The sequence below is a fragment of the Mauremys mutica genome, unplaced genomic scaffold, assembly GCF_020497125.1.
Source record: "Mauremys mutica isolate MM-2020 ecotype Southern unplaced genomic scaffold, ASM2049712v1 Super-Scaffold_100270, whole genome shotgun sequence".
Lineage (NCBI taxonomy): Eukaryota > Metazoa > Chordata > Testudines > Geoemydidae > Mauremys > Mauremys mutica.
The window spans coordinates 265019-271852 of record NW_025423299.1 but is presented as its reverse complement, the minus strand read 5'-3'; the positions used below and the strand labels follow the sequence as shown (position 1 = coordinate 271852).

Sequence of the window (6834 nt, the reverse complement as noted above, 5' to 3'; positions counted from 1 at the left end):
CTTGTCAGGGAGGGTTTAAAAAGGTCTCTAGCAACTGGGGCCAGCTGAACCTGATTAGTTTCTTCCTAACCCCTGCCCCAGCTGAACCTTATTTTGCTGGCTAAGCCTTCCGGGCTAATTGTTACCCCTCTCCAGGTAGCTAATTGGCCTGAAATTGCCACTATATATATATATATATATATATATATATATAAAAGACTTTCATTCCTTAGGAACCGGTTCTCTATAAAAAGTTCTGATTTAAGGGATGTGCCACAGTATGTATTTTTGTACCAATAGCGTTACCATGCGTCCCTATTTTCCCAGGAGGAATTTTTAAATTTTTAAACTTTAAAAGTTCCTCCCAGACAGTGATTTAAGAACCAAAAAGCCTGACATGTCCAGGAAAATACGGGTGTATGTTAACCCTACCTAAAGATCTTTTTTAAAAAGATGGGCCTGAACCAGAAATGAGCTCCGTTTCACACATGTGGGTCCCCCCCACTCCCTGGGGGTGTGCTAGGGTGACCAGATGTCCTGATTTTATAGGGACAGTCCCAATTTTCGGGTCTTTTTCTTATATAGGATCTTATTACCCCCCACCCCTATCCTGATTTTTCACACTTGCTGTCTGGTCACCCTAGGGTGTGCACATGTGTGGGTCCCAGCTGCTCCCTGCCCCCCTCATTGAAGCAGGTGTGCAGGGTTACTGCCCTGGGAACTGCAGGCACCAGTGGACATGGGGCTGGCTGGAGGCAGGGCAGGGGCTGACTGGAGGTAGGGTCTGGCTGCAGGCAGGGCAAGGGGTGCGGGGCTGGATGGAGATGGGCTGTGTGGGGCTGGCTTCAGGCAGGGGGGTGCAGCAGGGGTTGGCTGGAGACAGGGCAGGAGGTGTGGGGCTGGCTGCAGGCAGTGCAGGAGGTGCAGAGCCGGTGGTGTAGGACTGGTGCAGGCAGGGGGGTGTGGGGAGCTGGTTGGCTTCAGGCAGGGCCGCAGAGGGTACGACAGGGGTTGGCTGGAGACAGGGCACGGGGTGCAGGGCTGGCTGCAGGGGGTGTGGGGCAGGTGCAGGCAGGGTGTGCAGCAGGGGCTGGCTGTGAGCAGGAGGTGCAGGGCTGGCTGGAGACGGGCTGGCTGTGGGCAGGGGGTGCAGGGCTGGCTGGAGATGGGCTGGCTGCAGGCAGGGGGTGTGGGGCTGGCTGGAGGCAGGGGCTGGTGCAGGCAGGGCAGGGGGTGAGGGGCTGGAGGCAGGGCAGGGGGTGCGGGTACAGAGGTTACAGCCCACCCTGTACGGTAAGTGCCCCCTCATCCATCCCTCAGCACCGGGGTAGCAGCAGCAGCCCGGGGATTGGGGGCTATTTACATGGCCCAGGGCTCCCCTGCTTCCACCGCCCCGGCCCTGTAAATAGCTGCGGGAGCCCTGGGAAAGCGGCAGGGGGCTATTTAAAGGGCCGGGGCGGTAGAAGCAATGGGAACCCTGGAATTTTTAAATAGCCTCCAGTGCCCTGCAGCCCTACCCCAGCCCTATCCTAGCCCCTGCTGGTAGCCCCAGGCCCTTTAAATTGTCCCCTGGGGAAGCCGGGCCACCCCAGTGCGGCGAACCGGCTCTTGCTGGTACACGGTACCGGGGCTTGGGCACGGGGCCCTCTTAGGCGTGGGGCCCAATTCAGGGGAATCGGGAGAATCGGCCTAAAGCCGGCCCTGTGTGGGGGTGGGGTGGGGCAGGACTTGGTCCCATTCTGGGCACCACCAAAAATTATACAAACCTGCCGCCCCTGTCCAGCCCAACCTTCTGCTGATGCACCTCAGCCCACACCTGTGCAGGGTTTGAAGCTTCCATTGCTTAAATTCCAGGACACTGGGGGATTTCAGCTCCCCTTTGCCCACAGGGAACCTTCACCCCACTCCCAGCCAGGTTCTTGTCCATGGGATCACTGTAGGGGGGCTGGGTCCCGCTGGGTCTTTTCTCTCTCTACGACAGGCCAGGGAGCAATAACTGGGGCATCTGAACACCCAGGACCTTCTGTGGGGCTGCCATTCCCCTGCCCCTTCTGTGGTCTCGTCTGTCATTGACTCCAGCCTTTTTTCTATCCATCGTCAGCACCATCCCAAACAAGCTGCACTCGCCTCAAAAAGACAGAGAGTCCTGTGGCACCTTACAGACTAACAGGCGTATTGAAGCATAAGCTTTCGTGGGTGAATCCCCACTTCATCAGATGAATGTCATGGAAATTTCCAGGGGTAGGTATCAATATGCAGGCAAGAATCAGTCTAGAGATAAGGAGGTTAGTTCAATCAGGGAGGATGAGACCCTCTTCTAGCAGCAGAGGTGTGAACACCAAGGGAGGAGAAACTGCTTTTGTAGTTGGCTAGCCAGGCACAGAATTCCCACTCCATTCATCTGACCAAGTGGGGATTCACCCACGAAAGCTTATGCTCCTGTACGTCTGTTAGTCTATAACAGGGGTCTCAAACTCAAATGACCCCGAGGGCCGCATGAGGACTAGTGCATTGGCCCGAGGGCCGCATCACTGACACGCCCCCTTGCTGCCCCTGGCCCCACCCCCAATCCACCCCTTCCATGAGGCCCCGCCCCTGCCCTGTCTCTTCTCCACCTCCTCCCCTAAGTGCGCGCAGTTTTAATAAATATATACACTCAGTAATGCACCTCACTCAAAGGACAAAACACGCACTTAGATTTACTGCCTAAGGCTCTGGGAGGGAGTTTGGGTGGGGGAGGGGGTCTGGATGCAGGCTCTGTGCTCGATGCAGGCTCCAGGCTGCGGCAGGGGGTGGGGGTGCAGGCTTTGGGACGGAGTTTGGGGATAGGAGGGAGTGCAGGGGTGAGGGCTGTGGGGCTGAGGGCGAGGGGTACATGATGCAGGAGGGGGCTCAGGGCTAGGGAAGAGGGTTGGGCTGTGGGGTGAGGGCTGTGGATGAGGGGTTCATGATGCGAGGGGGCTCAGGGCTAGGGAAGAGGGTTGGGCTGTGGGGTGAGGGCTGTGGATGAGGGGTTCATGATGCGAGGGGGCTCAGGGCTAGGGAAGAGGGTTGGGCTGTGGGGTGAGGGCTGTGGATGAGGGGTTCATGATGCGAGGGGGCTCAGGGCTAGGGAAGAGGGTTGGGCTGTGGGGTGAGGGCTGTGGATGAGGGGTTCATGATGCGAGGGGGCTCAGGGCTAGGGAAGAGGGTTGGGCTGTGGGGTGAGGGCTGTGGATGAGGGGTTCATGATGCGAGGGGGCTCAGGGCTAGGGAAGAGGGTTGGGCTGTGGGGTGAGGGCTGTGGATGAGGGGTTCATGATGCGAGGGGGCTCAGGGCTAGGGAAGAGGGTTGGGCTGTGGGTGAGGGCTGTGGATGAGGGGTTCATGATGTGGGGGCGCTCAGGGCTGGGGCAGAGGATTAGGGTGCGGGGGGATGAGGGGTTCATGATGTGGGGGCGCTCAGGGCTGGGGCAGAGGATTAGGGTGTGGGGGGATGAGGGCTCTGGCTGGGGCTGAGGATTAGGGTGCGGGGGGATGAGGGCTCTGGCTGGGGCTGAGGATTAGGGTGCGGGGGGATGAGGGGTTCATGATGTGGGGGCGCTCAGGGCTGGGGCAGAGGATTAGGGTGTGGGGGGGATGAGGGCTCTGGCTGGGGCTGAGGATTAGGGTGCAGGGGGATGAGGGGTTCATGATGTGGGGGGCTCAGGGCTGGGTCTGAGGATTAGGGTGCGGGGGGATGAGGGGTTCATGATGTGGGGGGCTCAGGGCTGGGGCTGAGGAATAGGGTGCGGGGGGAATGAGGGCTCTGGCTGGGGCTGAGGGTTTGGGGTTGGAGAGGCTCAGGGTAAGGGAAGCCTGCCTTGCCAGTACTGGCGGAGGGCAGGCACTAGGACCCTGCACCCTAATCCTCAGCCCCAGCCAGAGCCCTCATCCCCCCACACCCTAATCCTCTGCCCCAGCCCTGAGCGCTTCCCTCCCCCCCCCAGCCCGGCCCCGGCGGGTCCCGCTTTCCTTCCCCCGGCCCGGCCCCGGCGGGTCCCGCTTCCCTCCCCCACCTCCCGGCCCGGCCCAGCCCAGCCCAGCCCGGCCCGGCCCGGCCCGGCCCGGCCCGGCCCCGGCGGGTCCCGCTTTCCCCCCCCCTTACCCGAGCGCGTCTCCGGCGGTCCCGCTCAGAGCCGCGTGGTGAGGGGGCGGGGCTGGGAGCCCCACGCCGAGCGCAGCGCTCAGCCCAGAGCTCCCAGCCCCGCCCCCTCCCCACGCGGCTCGGAGCGGGCGGGGCTCAGGCGCTCGGACGGAGACTCGGCGCTCTATGCGCCGAGGCTCCAGGAGAGGGGCGGAGGCGGGAGCCTCCGCTTTTCTCTTGGGGGGCCCTGCGGAGCTCCCCTGGGGAGCTCCGCGGGCCGCAGGGAAGAGCTCCGCGGGCCGCATGCGGCCCGCGGGCCGCATGTTTGAGACCCCTGGTCTATAAGGTGCCACAGGACTCTGTCACTTTGTACAGATCCTGACTAACACAGCTGCCCCTGTGATACTCAAAAAGACAGTGTCCCCTGGTGGGTGTAAATCACTGACCTCTCTCCTCTCTGAGCACTGACTGCCCCTCTGTTTCCTTGCCTCTCAGTCTGTGCAGATGGGACCTTTCCCTCCAGTGCTGGAGGATTCGCCCGTCTGATCTACCCTTGTCCCAAGCAGCACAGTGGGTGGGAATCTTACATGTACCAAGGTGACTTAGGAGCAGAACCCCCCCGCCCCGACCTTTCATGCAATTGACACTTGCCCCTGACTCAGCAGGATTGAAACTCCTGCAGGGAGACTGCTGGGCCACATCCCCTCCGGGCAGGAGCAAAACAGCAGGGTGAAAAAAAGAACTTGGAAATGCTGGGGATTGAACCCAGCACCTCATACATGCAAAGCATGTGCTCTACCACTGAGCTACATCCCCAGATGGGCTGCAGCTTACACTCAGAGCTGTCCTATTCCCAGAGCATCCAGTGGCCGAAGAGCAGCATGAGGGACACATTCCCTGCTCTGAGAGCCAAACCTGTGGTCCTGGAGGCTGCTGGTTCTTAGGGGTCACTTTGCAGCAGGGCCAGATTCTATGTGTGGGGTAGAGAGAGTGGGTGCCCTGGACTCAGGGTGCAGAGATACACTCAGCCCTCTCCCCTGCATTGGGTGGGGGGTGCTGCCACCTCCTACTGGAAGGTAATGGGAGGGGGAGGGGGCACTGTGAGTCGCTAAACATCTGACCCTGGTGGCAGCAGTGCTGTGGGGAGCTCCAGGTGTTTCTAGGATCTGCTTTTTCCACCTGCCTGTGAAGTCCAGCTTTCCCCAGCACATTCACTGCGCTGCAATGGGGTCACTGTTTCCATGGCTGAACAGCAAAGAATCACTCCCAGTTTCCCTTCTAGCTGCAGCAGGATTAGCCTGTGTCAGTGGTTAATGAGGTGGATCTAGTTGTAGATTGTTATTCATTCCCCACCTTGACAATTCACACAGTCCCTTTCCCATGCAGATTCCCAGCACCTCAGGGGTTGGGGCCTGAGATTTTCAGGGTTCTTTTCCCCTCCACCTGGAGTGAACTCAGCTTTTCCCCCATCCCAGACAATCCATGAAATAACAACAGGGGCATAAAGAAAGAGGGGAGGGAACATCTCACGGCCAGGGCTGGATGTGCCCAGGGCCCCCTGCTTGTCCATTGTTTCCATGGAATTTGGCCCCCTGCTTTGCACAAGGGACAGAGAAAGATCTTGCTGTTCTGTGTCTGTGCAAGGAAAATTGTGCGTCTGTATGAAAGACAGGAGGGAAATGGCCCATGGTGGGACAATATCCTCAGGATTAAGACCTAAGGACTCAGGCTGAGAACTGATATAATTCTACTCATCTGGGATTTAACAAATTGTCTTCCATGGAGTAGGGCCAGTTCCAGTGTATTTGCCGCCCCAAGTGGAAAAAACAAAATAAAAGAGCTGCAATCAACGGCAGCTCTACCTCTGCCGCTGTTGGCCTCAAGTCCTTCCCTCTGAGAGGGACTGAGAAGGCTGAAGCCTCCCCTTTCCATTGACCGCCCCAGGGACCTGCTTACTGCTCTGGTGCCTGCCCTGCCATGGAGACACTGGGAAGATGGGGGAATCAGGAAAATACCATCTATTTGTTTGTGTTGTAAGTGAAGAATAACTGAAGCAGTTTTCGTTTAAAGTCATTTTTCCCTGACTGGGAATTGAACCCAAATCTTAGCAGTGAAAGTGCCAAATCCTAACCACTAGACCACCAGGGAGGAGATGATACTAGTTGTCTTCTCACTTATACTACACTTTCTTAGGCTACTTTCTATCCACTTTCTGAAGGGGCTCCATTGTCCATTCCCTAAGGGGCTAGGAGCAGAGAGTGCAGGAACCCCTGTACTCAGGGTCACAACCTGAGCCCAACCCAAGCCACTGAAACAAACACAAATGATGCTTCCTCCAGCAGGATCACAGAGCAGCACAAAGAAAACCCAGCAGGAACAATCCTCCTCTGCCTTCATTTACCCCATCGCAACCCTCTCAGCAGCCAACTCTTGTGGAAAGGACACTGAGCTGATAGGAGCTCTAACATAGAGACCAAGGCAGGGGTGTTGCATTCTCTCCGTGTGAGCTGATCACATTCTGACTCTGGAGGAGCAGAGAAAGGCGATGGCCACATGATGGGGCCACTATGTACCACAACATGGTTCTTTTATGTGGGATGACTCTGAACACTGACTGATCTCCACTCCCTTGGATTTGAAAAGATGTTTAGTTTTGCACTTGAGAACCTGTAAGGCTGAAGCAATTTTATGGATGGTGACACTACGATTGAAGGGTTATTTAATGTTGTAGAAATTGTTAAAAACACTGA

The 6834-nt window shown here is 57.8% G+C and overlaps 2 non-coding genes across 2 annotated transcripts; both read right to left on the bottom strand.

Moving 5' to 3' along the window:
* Nucleotides 1-4828: 4828 nt before the first annotated feature.
* TRNAA-UGC lies at nt 4829-4900 on the bottom strand. Its single transcript has one exon. It is a non-coding gene; the product is annotated as a tRNA-Ala (tRNA).
* A 1260-nt stretch (nt 4901-6160) lies between these two features.
* On the bottom strand, nt 6161-6232 carry TRNAE-UUC. The gene has a single exon. It is a non-coding gene; the product is annotated as a tRNA-Glu (tRNA).
* Nucleotides 6233-6834: the final 602 nt, after the last annotated feature.